This window comes from Anas platyrhynchos, chromosome 2, assembly GCF_047663525.1.
Source record: "Anas platyrhynchos isolate ZD024472 breed Pekin duck chromosome 2, IASCAAS_PekinDuck_T2T, whole genome shotgun sequence".
In the NCBI taxonomy this organism is placed as follows: domain Eukaryota; kingdom Metazoa; phylum Chordata; class Aves; order Anseriformes; family Anatidae; genus Anas; species Anas platyrhynchos.
Genome location: NC_092588.1, coordinates 118,228,261 through 118,245,148, shown reverse-complemented (window position 1 = coordinate 118,245,148; position 16,888 = coordinate 118,228,261). Strand labels below are relative to the sequence as shown.

General features: G+C 40.6%; 1 long non-coding RNA gene across 1 annotated transcript in view; it reads right to left on the bottom strand.

The window, feature by feature from the left end:
* LOC110354584 (uncharacterized) overlaps positions 1–11,370 on the bottom strand; it is a 42,557-nt gene extending 31,187 nt beyond the window's left edge. The window contains exons 1-2 of the long non-coding RNA XR_011806929.1: positions 11,183–11,370; positions 10,759–10,949 (exon numbers count right to left, since the gene is read on the bottom strand). This is a non-coding gene — a long non-coding RNA (uncharacterized lncRNA). The remainder of the gene's footprint in view (positions 1–10,758; positions 10,950–11,182) is intronic.
* Positions 11,371–16,888: the final 5,518 nt, after the last annotated feature.

Sequence of the window (16,888 nt, the reverse complement as noted above, 5' to 3'; positions counted from 1 at the left end):
CTGTCCCCAGGGCAGAAAACTGTGTCAAGGTTGCTAAAATAGCTATGGGTTGGGCAAGCGTTGAGCTGGGTCTGAGAACCACAACATTTCAAAGGGAATCTGTGGGCAATGGCACTGCTCACCTTGCTGAGACTTGACTCGGTTAGGTACTGGTCTCACCTTGCCTGTTTTAAAAAGGGAACTTTCTTATGAATTTCTGTGCTCCTAGGGCTCTAAGTGTCATGGCAGGAGTTGGCCTTGATGATCCTCACAGGTCCCTTTCATGTCAGGACATTCTATGATTAAACTCAAAGAGAAATAGGATCAGATCTATTGCCTGTGGCGGTTCATCTGCCCCTCACTCTGTTTGACCACAAATCATACTTCCTCCCATATAGTAGCTAGGGGCTGCCAGGGCTATCTGGGGCTGTGACAGGGTAATGCTCCTCACTTGTCCTTCTCTGTGCTCCCTGTTCTGAATTTGGAAGCCTTGTTCACTGTGAGGATCTCGTGAGGCTCTGCACAGCCCGTTTTTACGTGTTATCTGGGTTGATAGCTTTTGCTGACAAGGCCAAAGGTCTTACCAGGGCCACAGACTTCCTCTGCGATCTCCACCTATGCCGCTTGAAAAAAGCACTGTGAAACTTGAAGCTCACATTCTTTCAGGCAAGTCTTTATTTATAGTGATAAAAGACAATACTGAATAGTAGCCTGACCAGGGTGGGAACAACTGTTAGACGCAAGGTTTCCAATTTTGCACGCTGCGCACCTGGCAGCACTTCGTGTACCACCAGCTTCAGTTCCCCCACCCCGGCCACTCTGTCAGCTTTGCCCACTGTTTGTGTGGCTTCACACAGCAGCAGGGGAGATAAAAATATATTAAAAATAGGAAACTGTGACTGTCAAAGCCCCAACCTTGACAGGTGAAACTTTGAGTATAAAGAAACTCCAAAACTGCATTTAACTCAATTTTGCAGTGGCCATCCATGTTTTCATGTGCCCATACAATCCCTCTGTTAAAGGACAGCTGGGATATCACAGCCGTGTTTCTCATCCTAACCAAGAAGTGCTATTTGAAAGCTGTATCACGGCCACAGTAAAGAAGGAGCCGTGATTCCTCTCCAAGAATGATGACAGACATTGGGGAGGGAATTTAAAGGGGATGGTCAGGGCTGTTTTTGCTTAACAGTCCACTCTACACCAGTGTGTACTGGTGTTCTCATAACACAGCCATCTGATCCCCTTACAGGTGAGCTCCTGAAGCATCATTTTGGTCTACTAAAATAGATGCACATCAGCCTTGGTTGGTCTGAATATACTGGGTATACTGAATATACTGCCACTAGAGGGAAAGAAAAAATTACAAAAAAAATATCAGAAGCCTGGGTTAATGCAGAAATACCCACTAGAAACATGACATGGGTGTCTGGGAGCAGTAATTTCTTTACTGTCTGGAAATGGAGAAATACTGCTCCATAATTCTTATCCCCAACACCTGAACTGACCTAAGATTTGTAAGGTAACATGGTGAACCAGATGGTGCCACTGATCCCACATTAAAATTGCAGGTATCAGTTGTACCAGGGCCTTATCTAGGTGCTATACTGCTGCACACAAAGCCATACCTGTGAAACCCCTGGCACAGGAGTGGCAGTGAGGTGCTGGAAGTGGGGACAACTTCAGTCGTACTGCTGCTGAAGGTGTAGGCTGCTCTTGGCAACGCTGCTGTACACCACAGCAGCTTTGCCCTGACCTGTAGCAATGCAAATGGATCAGAAAATGCAACAGCATTTGAAAACCCAGGAAAAAAGAGCCAGCCAGGAATTCGTTAGAAAATGCCTTCTAGTGCATCATGCCAATTCGTTGACACGAAACTTTTCAGGGAGTTCTACCAGGTTGCTGAAGCTTTCAGCTCAGAAATTGTCAACTTTCTTTGAGCAATGAGAATTACAGGCAGGTACATATCCATTAGCTGTAAATTGATTTAAGTTAAGCAGGTTCTGCTTGCCTTGTTGCAAGGATCAATCTTATTATTACCTTAACTTATCTGTTCCATTTCATCCTAGTTGTGGCCACTGTAGAAAAGTCATTAACTTTTGTGTTGGTGATTTTAAGTCTTTGATGCCATTTTGTGTCTGCAGAAAGAAATCCATCTACTCTTTTTGATCCTGAGCTTACCTTTGTTTCTCACATTTCCTGTCTTTGTAAATCTGCTTATTAACACTTTCACTATATTGCCCTATATTCAACACTGTCTCAGTCACACTTCTGCTGAAAGTCTTATTCACACTTTTGTCTTCTCCAGGCTTGATTATTGTAATTTTCCATCTCCATAGCTTTCGCCAGGAGTTTGCTTTCTCATTTTGTGTTGTACAGGACAAGAAGCATAAGATGATTAAGAAGTTACACTTGCACTGTGTAAGCTTGCACCAAGGGCTGTATTGTCAGCTCCTTGAGGCACAACAATGGACAATGCCAGAGTTACGACAAACAGTAGTCTCACTTCTACTTTGAGCTACTCCCTGGAGACAACATTTGCCTATTTTTTACTGTCCAGCTTGAACACAGGGCCCTTACTCGTCACTGCATCCTTTTTGTGTTGATCATTACACCAATGGCTGTCAATAAGACCATGGTACAGGTGAAAGCAAAGTATTTTGATAGCTGAAGTTTCTGTCTCAGAGACAGATTATAGTTCCAAATCTCCCTAAAATGATCGGGGAAACCAGACACTTGATATCCATTTAGCACCCTGTGCAACACATTGCCTATGGGGACAAAGGTTTGCCTACAGTCGTATGGTGATGCTCCATGTTATAACAGCATGTCCTGACTGGAACAAAAAACAATTCCCAAGCGTATCTGTCAGCAAAATGGCAAGGAACATGTCTGTACACTCATAGCAAATAGTAACACACTTGTCAATCAAATCAAAGGTGATGTACAAATCTATAGTAATGCTCATAGGGTCCTCAAACAGTTACAGCTACACAAACAGGACCATCCGAAATCTGTTTTGATTTTTTGTCAGCTAGATCCAATCCAACAGTTTAACAGTTTCCATGCAGTAGATAAGAATTCAGACTTGGTTGCAGCAGAACTGCAGAGGGCATGGTCCAAATACAGGTCTGAAGGAAACATATTTGTGAGGTCTTTTCACACAGATGTAGCCAGACAGGCCTAGGCTTGTCTACACACAATCAATCCTGCAGCGTGCCAAAGATAATATGAGGCTATTTATCCAGCTGACTAGTATTTTCTACAGATTCTTTATTGCTCTTAAGGCTATCATATCATACACACTGACACACACACACACTGCTCAGCATCTCAGTGTTACCCCTAAATTGACACCAGGAACATGTGTTTGACTAAGAAGTCTTTCGGCCTTGGTATGAAGCCACCAAGAGACTGAAAGGCCACAATTGCTGCTGCTGGTTTCCACCGGTCATGAATCCTCTTCACAATTAAAACAAACAAAAACCCCACTGTGTTTCCAGTGCAAATGTAATTGGCTTTCCTTCTCATCCACTGAGTCTTTGTGTTTTGATTGTTAGGTTGAAGACTTCTGTACCTACACGCTATACCAAAGCAGCTCCTCATTTTTCTCTTTAATAAAATATTGATTCAAAAGTGTTTGACTGCAGGGTGCTTTCTCCAGCCTCCTTTGTATTCTCCCCATGTAGGCAGCAGAATAATGTGTAGTATTCTAGCGTGGGGTATACTCGCACTGTGTTTGAACGTCAAGTTGCTTCTTACCAACTTCCAGCAAGCTAAACCAGCCCTTCACTAAGGCACATCTTTAAATACAGTAGCTAAAATTCTTATACTGACTCTAGACAGAATAACTTACACTGAATACAGTACTTTGTCATATGGAAATGTAAATAGCGTGTTATGAAATACTGGACTTGGATGCATGAAATAGCGAGTCTAATTTAGGGTGCAGACTTAAAGCACCAGCTATGTATGTCCATACCCTCGTTGTGTGGCAAATTCAAAGCACGTTTCCTAAGGACACTGGGCTTCATAGTATGCCTGTAAAACTGCCCCATGACTGGTTCCACTGTGGCCATGACATAACAGACAACACCTGATCTGACATAAAACCTGTCAGAATGAAGTTACCTTCAACACTTTTTTTTTTTTTTAAATACATTGAACCTTGCGGAGTGAGCACAACACATGGATCTCACACAAGGAGTCCTGTCCTGGATTTACTGTTCGTTAAAATTAAAGTGAAGTAAGGACAGGCTCATTAGTAAGCTTTCATTAACACAGTTGAGAAGGGAGGGAAGGGAAACCCAGTACACACTTGCCAAAGAAACCATGTCAAAAGCCTGTTTAGACATAACATGGACCAAGATAAAACAGTTCTACCAACAGGAGACCACAAAGAGTTGGATTACAATTTTTAGTGCCCTTGGGGACTCCAAAGGTTTTCCTGTGGGTCTTGTCTCCTAAATTTGGCAGAGTACTGACATGACACTCCATTTTCACTAAATGAATCATTTGGCAATATTTGAAGAGTAATTTTGGTTTCCCTTACATGCTTCACATGAAACAAAAGCATCATCAAGAACATCATCTCTAGTATAACCATCATGTTTACCTTCTCTGTCTCCAACCCCACACCCTCATCTTGAGGGCCAGATAATGCTTAAGGCCAACAAGGACATGATTTGGGGTTTTTGGTAGATGTTATTTAAGTATCTTGGTTGCAGACTAATCAAGTTTAGTGCTCCATTATTATCCCTAACTCGTCCCCCTGTCAATGCACAGAGACCTCTAGTCTAAGCTTAGCTATGCTTTTGGTGTCTCCAGCCACCAATCTCACTCAAGAAATTAAGGCTTGCATATATTTGTCCCACTCCAGTTAGCAACCTGTTTGCAGCAAAGCCACCAGCTAACCCACTGGAATGCTAACAGCCCTCTAATGCCTTCCCATGACTTTCCCAATGTGTCAGCACCAGGCATGTTTTATGGCAGCTTCTTAGCAAAGACTTGCAGTGCAGGCCAGGTTCCTCAGGGCCAAGAAGCACGAGATGAGCCTCAGAGGACCAAGCAGGACCCTTGCAATAACAGGAAGCAGTGAATTGTTTGCCTGTTTTTCTTTTTACAGTGTGACTGTTCATAGATAAGCAACATCAAGCCCAATGCTCAGATTAAGATCACAGCTGGCCACAACAGGCTTCACTGCGAAGCCATGCTTGGGTCAACCTGTGCTGAAACAAAAATACAGCCTATATGAAGAGCTGTTGTTAAAAGTAAATAAGAGTAGTGAAGAGTCACTGCTATTAAGATGTTTTAGCCTTCATCATGATTTTAATATCAATAGAGAGATGAGTTTGCTTATTGGTTACTGTTCTGGTCACCAGCATTTGATAGAAAAAAATCTGTTCAACAAAAAAGCACTGTTTTAAATATAAGAAGGAATTCTGTTGGAAGGGTGCTATTTTATTAACTCCTGTCTTAGAAAATACCCAAGGTTACATGTATAATATCCTTCCAATGACTGTAGGCATACTGTGCAGATTTCACTTTTCTGCTATGATTTTTCAGCAATTATTTTTTTCCATTTGAAAGTCTTTCAAGGAAATTTCATTATTTCTTATTTTATTTTGTACACGGCAAGCAACAAAACTAGTCTGATGGAGGATGAGAGTGATGTCAAAGGCTACACAAAGGTATAATATTGTTACACCATAATTTTGCCTTTTAATGAAGTGTTTGTATACTGCTGAAAACAATCCACATGTGCCCTCAGTAATTCAGAGCCATTTTGTAATGTCTAGTTCAAGATATTACAAAGCGAAAATGAAATTAAATGCTTTTGATAGCAGATGGACTGTAGTTTAGCTAAAAACAACATAAAAAAAAAAAGAAGAAATAGGAATTATCTACACTAGACTACCCTGAAACCAAGAGAGCTCCAGAGAACACAGCGGAGGTGTGAGACAGTGCATAGCATACAGATTCATTCTACTCCCCCCCAGTACTGGTAATGCCAGGTCAAATCCTCTCTCTTTCACCAGGATGTTTCTCCTGCCACCCTATTTTTGTTAATGATTAATGAATTTTAAAGCAGCTTCACACAATCAGCAACATGTTTATAACCCCTGATCTGTAACAAAGTATTTTAGCATTCATAGAAAAAAGAATCTGAATATTTCAAAAGTCTTTTCCCTCACTTGCCCAGAATCCTGAGTTCAGAATGTCTCTTGGCAATGTCTAAGGCAAGATTGAGGCTTTGTACACCACTGCTCTGTGGCAAAGAATGCTTATGAAGAAAAAGGAATCACACAATGAATAAGTAAACAGTATAGTAAAGTACTTATATAACTTAATTTCAAGCATCTGATCAGGGTTCTTTGTATATTCAGTGGAGAGATGAATGCTCCTCCAGCAATGGTGATTTAGATGTCAGGGGAAATGACTCCATCCATCGTTCAGTCACTACTGAGGCTAAGCTCTCTAGTATTTTGTCTAAACTCAGGTGAGCTGCAGAAAACAAGTAATATGAAGAAAATAAAGTAATATGCAGACTGAAGAGATATAGGCTCAATTCCTGTTTCTGTAACAAGTCCCCAATGTGATTTGAGTTTGAATGTAGACTTGGCTTCAGTTCTACCTGTTCATTAAAGGAGAATGCTGCTTTTCCTTTCTACACCTTGACAGGTGTTGCAAAAGAATAAGCCACAGCTACTACTGTGATAAGGTTTGTATTGGTACCTAGAAAAAACTGCTTCAGAGAGTGCAGGAGAAGCATAAATGTGTCATCCCTTGCAAAAATCGGATATATTTGCTGATCAGTTTGTAATTACTCTGCCTCCTGTGTTTACTCATCTGTTTCAGGATGGATGCCTTTCTGTGGAAGTTGGCCTTTTTCATTGGATACGAGAGACTTAGTACTGAGGGCTCAAGAGAAATGATGCCTTCAGGCTGTTACTGGAGATGGAATTGTACTAAAGCACATACATGCTGATCAAATCTCTCTATAGGATTGTAGGATGTTTTGTGTAATGTAACTGTGCTACCTGTAATAGATATGCACAGGTGACAAAGAGGTAAACCCAGACCAGAAGAGGTTTCTGTCCAAATGAAATATTCTGCCCTTTTACACAAATAGAGAACCGAAGTACAAAGATGCTAAGTGACTTGACCAAATGTGCACAAGAAACCTCTGGGAGACCAAGAAAGTGAACCCGGATCTTCTAAGTTAGTCCTCTTTGAGTGTTGTAACCACAACCTTCTCCTTCCTCCCCATCTTTTTGCTCAGTCTAGTTTCTCTTTTGATTCTTTGCAAATTTAGTCCTCCTCTCTCTTTTACAAGAAATCTTTTTTTTTTTTTTTAAAGTAACTGATGTGTAAAGATGTCTTTTCCACTGACTGTATTCCTGCTCTCAACAAACCATATCTACATCATTACTTACTTCTTAATTACCTTCTGTACTAGAGAAGATGTATCTTATAAGTCTTTGCTCTGCACTTCCCAGCTCTGCCTGCTCTGTTATCAGGTTATAAATGAATGTGATATTCTGAATTTTCCTGGAACAGCTTTCCTTCTCAGAAGAATCTGTGAAACCCATATGTTAGTGCACAGGGAATGGCAATTCCCCACAAAAAGAGCAATTCCTTAGAGGCTAGCTACCCCGTGGAAGACAGGGACATCTTGTTTAACATCTTTAATGCAATGGGGGGTGCATACTCAACTGAAACATAAAGAATACTAGATTCTTTCTTCAGCATCTAGGGACCTGACTGTAACTCTTAGTCACACTGGTGAACACTGAGTCACTCAAGGATGCCCTTCTACTCAGACTAGGTATTACTCACATAGGTGCTCCCCAACATGAGTAAGGACTGGAAATTTGTATCTTAAGTGTTAATGACTAGGAATTAATCTAAGCATGGTCTTACTGTATCTCGGATCTGTTCTGAAAAAACTCATGTCTGAACACAAACAAGCAATTCTTACGTCAAAGTGCTCGTTCTTTTTAACTTCACTTTATTTCAGAGTCCATGGGGGTTAAGTGAAGCACTGAACTCATATACAGGTATAATTAAAATCCTCTTGGGTTATTCCTTAAGAACTGTTGTCATAGGTGAACCATGTGACAGCAGCTAAAGAAACCAAATTTCTTGGCTTGTTTGGGACTTTTTTTTTCCCATTTTCTTTGTTTGGAGTAAGTTCCTCTCTCTGAACTTCTTTGCAGAAGTCCAATAAATAAAAAATATATTTTACAATGCAGAGAAAATGGAGATTAAACATGAACAGCCTGTAGATGTGGGTGAGCTTGAAGGAATATTTTCAAGTTAAAAAAATGAAAAAGAAGAGCTCATTTCAGCAGTGGAGCTACCACATAACTCAGTTCAAAGAGCCATGTCAATGGCTTATGATAGGTCCATATACTACAAACTTTCACACCCATGCCTGTGGATGCACGTGTACTCGACTGCTTAAACTCAAGTGCATGGTCAGCCAACGTGAGCTGGAAAAAGAGAAAATATGAGTATGAGACCATTACAACAGGTAGCCTATCAGCAGCTTTGGTTTTGGTTGACATTCTCCCTAGGGGAAGAGGAAGATGGGATAATCCAGTAAAGAAGAAAGATTCCACTGCAAGAAACCAGCTACATACAAGATCATTTGCATTTAAGGCTTGGCTTTTGTTCAATGTCAGAGGGATTAGCAGTCCCCATACATCCTCACGTGTCTGCTTCAATCCTCTTTCTTCCACTTCTCTCTCCTAAAAATATTCTTAGTAACTGACACTATTTGGCTTCTCTGTTAGCAGAGTCAATAGACAAGCTGACAATTAGATTGAATAGAATTACTTTCTGTTTACACTAGATAAACTAGCCAGTGCTAACAACAGGTGTCCACGGTGCCTGTAGATGGGAAAAAGCTCATGCTAGCGCAAAAACCCCAAGAAGCTCTGCTAAGCCCCTTTGTTTCAAACATGCAGCATAGGCAGAAGCTGGCATGGCCAAATTGGCATTAGCCAAATGTGACCAACCTCAGCAACAGGGTGAGACTGTTCACCTGTGCTGGGCACCTTGATGTTTCGGGTTTACTGCACGAATAAGTAAGAATACTCTTATCAGCTCAGACCTAAATCCACTGAGCCCAGTGTCCCCTTTCCAACAGTGGCCAACAGCACTTACCTAAGGCAGTGTACAAGCATCACAAGACAGTCATCCTTTGTCCAACCTGCAGTGCAGCGACTCTCTGAGCCGGAGGGGATGGCTTTGAATTTTAGTAAAGTGCCATTTACAGGTAGAGGTAAAGCACTACATGGTTTTGAATGCAAATTAAATGATTTGGGGATGCAAGTAGAGAAAATGATAAGTTATTGTGCTAAAAAAAAAAATCGAGCATTATCATATATAATTCCTCTCAGACAGCACCTAGATGCTAGCTTAGATGTGCTGTTTTGTAGAAATGCAGATGGATAGGCTCACCTGAAAGAGAGCACTTACAGGATGGGCAAAGCAAATGGGGTAGAAAAAGAGAGATCTTATCTGTCCACCTGCTTATTTAAAGGCAACTAATGAATTTCAGTCTCCTAAACTGTCCACCTAGGCATTTGTAACACACTGACATCAATAGCACCTGACTGCAATTCAAGGGAGTTCAAATGCTACAGTGCAGGTGTTATAGGCCTGGCATTTTCCTTGCTCAACCCAGCTCGTCCCCTCTCCACCTTAGATCCTAGTACTGCTGGGAGCAGCTTAACGCTCACAAGGGTCAGGTTGGTCCCCTGCAAGTCTACAGGGCTGGGAACTGAACAGGGCTTGGCTCTCCAACCTTGTGCTGCTCACTCTGGGTTAACGCTTGGAGTAAGTAGCATGATTCTTTCCTCCCTAGCACTTTGGTGACGCTTGCATAGCTTATCATGCCAATAAAGCCTCATTTTAACTGAGCTGAAATCACACTAACAAGATGCAAAGGAAAAAGTTAATATTAACTGTAGCAAAGAGACTTCAGAAGGAGAGAGAAAGAGGGAGAAGTTTGCTTTTCAAAATTGTACGTTACACCTAATTGCATGAAATTTTAACTACTACTTCTGGCAGGGATACAGCTGTGATCCTAATGATGAGCATTATGTGGGTAAAAATGAACATGGGATAAGAGAAAATGGGATCTACAGAACATGAGCATGAAAACGTAGAACAGAAAGAATAACTCAGTGCCTTGACAAAACCAGCTGTGGACCAGCCTTACTTGACTTGCGATTCCAGTTATTAGATAGCTTAAATTTGCAACCTGCTCCTCCATGAAGGCATGCCAGGGCTTGTAGCTTTACTAATTAAATATGTTCGGTGAAGGTTTCTGATATGATAATCAACGACAGAACGGCAGCTTTAGCATTTAAGCCATCTTAATGAGGTGTTAGAACCTGACCCTTTGAGGTGAATGGGGAAAGTTTGTACGCAGGGCTATTGTCCCAGCCTGTCTGGCTCTCCTCGCGAAACAACACCGCCTTTTCCCAGTGATTACCTTAACGGCCAGGTGGATAACAAGTTGAATTCCTAGGTTGTTTTTTTTTTTTGTTTTGTTTTTTGGTTTACACCCTCTTCATTTTCCAATGCTAGGAAACGTAAAGACAATGAGAAAAAAATAGTTTGACATCGGCGGTACCGGGCGAGGGAAAAAGTCTCCTCAAATCATCAATTTATGCACCTCCGATTTTGCTTGTAGGTTATGTGAATCTTCAGTCTATTTAGAAACTGGGGGAGTAAACGGATAGTGTGTTTTTAATAGCTCCTCATTACCGTTGCTTTTGTGCGGAACAAAACGCTTTCTTCTCAAAACGATGGCCTATCAGGCGCTCAGGTGTGATTAATCAGCTCGTATTTGCACAGGGCTTTGAAGACAGAAGAGGCTGTAGAGATGCTACGGGTTATTATTGCCGATGTAAAACTCCACGAATTCCATTTCCTCACTAAGCCAGGCCTGCAAACAACTGTCACCAAACAAACAATTGAAGGCATAAGTACATCACTTCATTCCCCTCAAAGAAATATTAACTTCAAAGCCAAGTTAGGACCATTTAAATGCAAGTAACTCTAAAAGGGCCAGGAGGCTGAGCAGGAAACGATGGTACAGTCACACGCCAAGGGACTGCAGCATACAGGCAGCAGCCAAGAAACTATGCATACGTTGTTTTTCTACCAGAAGCACTGAAAAGAGACTTACCTGCTTGTGCAGCTCCATAGCAGTAAGCACAAGGAAAGTTTCAGAGGAATGAAGGCTCTCTCATTTTACCAGGAGATCATGCCAGCCAACTCCAAAGGGCAAATACCCACCCCTGTTTCAGATAAAGCTTTTCTCACTGTTCTCCAGGTGTTCTCCTGCACCACTTTCATTGTAGCCAAAGGCCAACATCTCCACCTGACGAATTTTAACCGTTTAGCAAATCTAGGCACCCACCTGAAGTCTACAGAAGAAATGAATAACTTAATTTGCAATCTAAGCAGAACCAGTATTTCACTTTCTTATAGTTGTGTATTTGGTTTAATTGTCCTATTAGTGTACTTAGTGTACAAATTGCCACCAATCGAAACACAAAAGGCAACTTTGGATATGGCTTGCCCTCACAGAGAAAGAACTGCTTTGATGTTAGACATACATTTTGTTTAGCCTTAGTCAAAAATATTTATTGGTACCCTTTGCCCAGCGAACAATTAGGTGTCAGGATGTACAAAATATTAAATCTCCCAGACTAATAGTTCCTTTTACAGCTACATTTTTATATATAACGAATTATCTGAGTTAAAGAAAGCAGTTGAGTACCAAAAAAGGACTTATGTGCTACCCTTTGAAAGGAAGAAAAGGAGTTCATACAGATTTTTTCAGACCACTGAAGGCCTCAGTAAGAGATTTCTGCTTGTTTTGTGCAAGCAAAAGAACAGCTGACTCACAGGCTTACCTGCGTACTTTACAAATTGCTCCTGAAGGAAGCTCTACTGAACTCTTTGGTCCTTATCTTGTGTATTACGAAACCAGATCTCCTTACCCAAACTTGGTCTGACTGAAGTCATCAAGACTATTTAACCCTTTGTCAGACACAGATCACTCTGTGATTTATTTTCAACATGAGGAGCCTCTTTCTCTGGCATCTGACCCTAATTCCAGATTTCTCTCTACAGTCTCAGGTTCTGATGAAAATAATCATAACCAGAACTGTGCGATTATTTGAGTGGGTTTAGTACAAATACAATTGTTTTATGCTTGACTTACAGGACAGGTTGGGAGAGATTAGGTTCACTTTCTTTTTGTAAATCAGATATATTTGATATGAAATGGAAGAAAGAAGAGTAACTGATGTAATACAGATAGTGCTTTACAACTGCTAACGACAATTAGATACTTCTTTAAATGAGGTGAGAAGGCATTTCAAAAGCATTTTCCTCCCTAATTTTCCTTCCTGCTAAGGAATGTTTATTTGCCCTGCTGCAGCCACATCCCTGCCAAAGGAACAGAGGCTCCGATGCAAGAATGACAGTCAGTGAACAATTCAAGTCTGTCTTGCCTAAGAACATCCAGTGAGAACTAATAAGACATCCAGGTCTGAGTATCATCTCAAGGAACCTGTACAATGTTTGTTGCAGAAGAAGGGTTCCCCGGAGAAAGTGTGCCAGGAGTGTGGTTCAGCTAAGGATATGTTGCATTCCAACCTTGAGGTTTGACAGGCCCTTGGGAGGACAACCTCCACCTCTTTGCACCTCTACTTCCTGTATCCTCCCGTTATGTGGTTTTACAGAGCTCTAAGACAAAGAAAAACCTATCACAAAGACAACTAGACAGCAATCTAAATAGCCCAGACAATCCTAGAAGACTCCAGAAGCAGAGACTTGAAAAAAAAAAAAAAAAAAAAAAAAAAGTAAAGGAAAGACCTTTCCTTCAACTTTACAGATTAATTTCTTTTATTTTGCTAAATTGGAGGAGAGTGGAAGAAAGATAAAGGATGCTCTGCACGTTTGTTTCAATGTGACAAAATATCCTCTCATTTTTCTCCCACTTATTGTGGTTGCTGTAGTGGTTAGCTCATTACACTGACACCAGAAACAATATTTTTCGTCTACTGATTTATAGCTTCCATCTTTTCTTATTTACAGCCCATTGCTTCAAAAAGGTCTAGCTGAGGATGTAGCTGTGGTTCTTCACATCACATGTCTAGCTGGGAAAGTGTGAGACACTAGGTGTGCTCAGCTAACAGGCCCAACACCTAAAATGGCTTTCCTGCTCTACCTGCTCCCATGGACACCTATGGGTTGAGGATATTCAGTCAAGAGGAATGTGCTTTTCTGATGAAAACCTGTTTTTTAACACTTTTATGGAAGCCAGATCAGATGCTGTCAGAAGAGGCATCAGCAGTGAGTGACTTTCAGGCTGACAAAAAGCCCAAAACCGAGGTGCCAACCACCCAGCTACCACTGAAGGGAGCTGCCGAGGGTTGATGGTGAGGTGAAGAGGGGGAACGTGGGAGTTTGTTCAGTTTTGACAAAGGTGGGCTTGAATTACCCTGGAAATCGTGACTCAGATGTTTTCGTGGCCACAGCTTGCATTACTCCCAGGAAACTCTCTGATGCTGAAGTCACAGTTTAGTTACATCAGTGACTCAGAAGTGTGAAGATTCATATTTTAGCACTTGGCAATCCGAGGCAGCATTAAACCATTTAAAAATGAATGCTGATGAAAATGAAGAACTTATGAGTGCTGCTTGACCATGGGTGTGCATTAGAATCATAATTTGAGACGAATGGTTTAATTGTTCTCTGCCACTTATTTTGGTTAATAGTTCAGGAATAAAATAAGCCTACTGTTATAAGAAAGACATTTGTTTAATCCTGTCAGGAGAACCGAAATTCATTTTCGCTTTGCCTTATGTGCTAGTGTATAACTGAAAGAGGAATCGTGTCTGTGAACAATCCTGTACACTGGTCTGCTTTTTCTGAGATAATAGGAGGATCCCAGTTTTCCTAACTTTTGCCAAAAATAACATTTCCTATCTCTTTCAGCAGATTTTTTTTGAGGCAGCACCAGCCTTCTTCTATATTTCTACAGCACACACCACAAGTTCTGCCGCAATCACCTTTCAAAATGAAAACAGAAGAATTATTTGTAGTACCAGATTCCTAAATGTTACAATTTTATAATAGCTCTAGTATTGTTGGCTGAAATTATTTTTAAGTATTAGCTTTGCAAGTCTTGTAATTTAATGGAGATTTTGGTCTCCTTTTGCTCTTTTTAATTAAATAACTTTTCTAGCTTTTGTAAATATAGCTTGAAAAAAATGAATGTTAAAAGCTTTTTTAAAAAACAGAAACCCCAAAAGCACAGGGAAAGACTCCTCCTTGGTATGTAAATATGTTTGTGTTTATGTGTTGAGGGGGAAATGTCTGCCTTTATATATGCAAAATGTTTTGACATTGAACTCGATATCCTTTGTCAATTGTTTTTGAGCCAGTGGCTGAAAACATTGAATACCAATTAAAAAAAAAAATGTTTTCTTCTTCGGTGGCTCATTAGTGGGAACTAAGTTAAAGCAATCATAATTTATGAAGAATTGTCCATTTACCTGGTGCTTTGCAATAGATTAAGCATGATCCATAAGACTCATCTTTTTGCCTTGAGGCATTAAGTTCTAACGCATTTTAGTAACTGAGAGAACGTATCACAAAGTGGCATATGGCCTTTTAGCTGGGATGATCTATGGTGACACACTTGAAACGAGCAAAGAGAGCTTCAGGTTCATCTGTGACTACTGCAGCTTTTCTGAATTGGACATAAGTAGCTGAATGGAATAAACCAGCCTCTAATTTACAGTCATGGTAGTGAGATGAATTCCCAATAAAAACTGTGACGTTAAACAAGAACAGCAGACCCAGTTGTTCCACTGGTGGTTGTGCTGGAGTGAGAGGTGAAAAAAGAAACAGAAATGTCTTTCTTCAAAATGGGGTTTTTCCATTATCCTCTCTTAATGCTGCAGGTCCCAAAAGCAATTGAAATCTCTGTACAAGCAAAACACTGAGTAAGATCGGGTAAAATCGGATTGCAGTTGGGGATGGAGGCCATAGAGTCCTGTACAGTGGTTTCTGGAGCCAGGGGTGCAAGTCCCAGAGTCAAGGCCATTCCAATGGGGTTTGCAATGATAGGCTTTCCCCAATTCTGTGTAGTCTCACATGGCTCTGCTGGCCACACAAAGCTGGTGGAAGATGGTCCCACCCACGTCCAACCCCACTCCTAATGACGTATTGTCATCTTCATGCTGCAGTTCAGCAGCTATCACGCATGCCTTATCTTTATCACTGTGTACAGGGCTGCACTGCAAAGTAGATCAGTAAAATTATCCCAACTAAAAATAAAAGTATTTGGTTTGCTTTTCACCTGGATCCTATGTGAGCGTGGCAGCACAGTAGGGGGATTACAGAAGCACAAAGATGGAAACAGGCTCCAGGAACCAAAAGGAGTTGGAACTTTTAAAGCTGGTCATGACACCACAAACAACATCTTGTGAAGCCACAGCCAGGATCTACATGAAGGTTCTGTATTTGCATCTTTACAAATTTCCATAACATAGGAAAGTCTTTGATGTCAGCTCTGTTATTGGTAATAACGAGTGCTCTGTGCCAAACCTGCATGTGCCACTTCAGAAATGTATGCCTAAGAAGAAAAGTTCTTAATTTGATTATTCAAGCAGGCTTGAGACTGGTTTACAGTCTCTTACATCAAGATCCCAAACATCTCCTGTCAGAAAAGATATCCTCACTTATGCCCCATAGCTACTGCCAACAGGATCAGAAATGCTGCTTTTAATTAAAAATGCTATTTCTAAATACAGTTTGCAGTGTATATTCTTGGTGAGAAGCACTTCTCACCTTGTGAACTTTCAGGCTGCTATACTGCTGATCAAAAGATTGCAGCCTTTCTCTGATGTCTTGTCTACACAGGCTAAGCAAAAGTGTTTTGGTTTCCACTGAAAGGTTTTGCTGGTATAGCTTTGCTGGCTAGGAGTTGAAAACCCATGCTGTCAAAGGGTAAAACTCCTAACCCTTTGCTATTGTAGCTTATTTATTTCAATGTACAGCCACACTCACAAAGGAGCAATGTTTGCAAACATTATCTACACATTATCTATCTTCCATGTTTGAAAAATGACAGTAAAACCTGCACTCTTTACACGATGTGTGGCTATAGGAGAAACCTAGTAGCAGATTCATTCATGGCCTCACAGAAAATTATTTTAATCTTATTTTAAGATTATTTTAATCTTAAAATATATATATATAATATATATATATATAATTATTTTAATTATTTTAATATTATTTTAAGTATGGGTCACCACTCAGGTCCCCAGACCAAACTCATTGTCTCTGTTGTCCATGGAAGATTTACAAAAAGGCTGTTTTGCAACAGTGTTTTGCTAATATAATCTGAGTTTCCACTGAGGGGTTTATTGTACACTTCCACCAATTAGTATTTTCAATGGTAGACAAGCTCAAGAATCTTGACAAAAGTCATGGCTTGGACCTAACAACTGGCCTGGATTTTTCTTGTCCTGCATCTTGTATAGTCACTTGCACCTGTTACACCTGTGGGTGTGAAACACTACCACATGAGAGCAGTCACGTTTTACACCCTCCTTCACTTACTTTAAATTGTTGTAAATAAATATATTTTTCAAGAAAATAGACCCAACATGCTTTGGACTAAAACATGAAGATTAAGGTACATTGTTGCATGGCCAGGTTCGAAGTATTCTTTCAAGTCAAATCAACAAAATTTTTTCTCCATAGATTTTCCAGGATTCTGCTATTTATACAGTAACCCTGTAGCAGAGAAGCTGCACAAGTAAAAAGCAAAATCTGGTCACTAGTGATTTTTTCCCAGGGACAT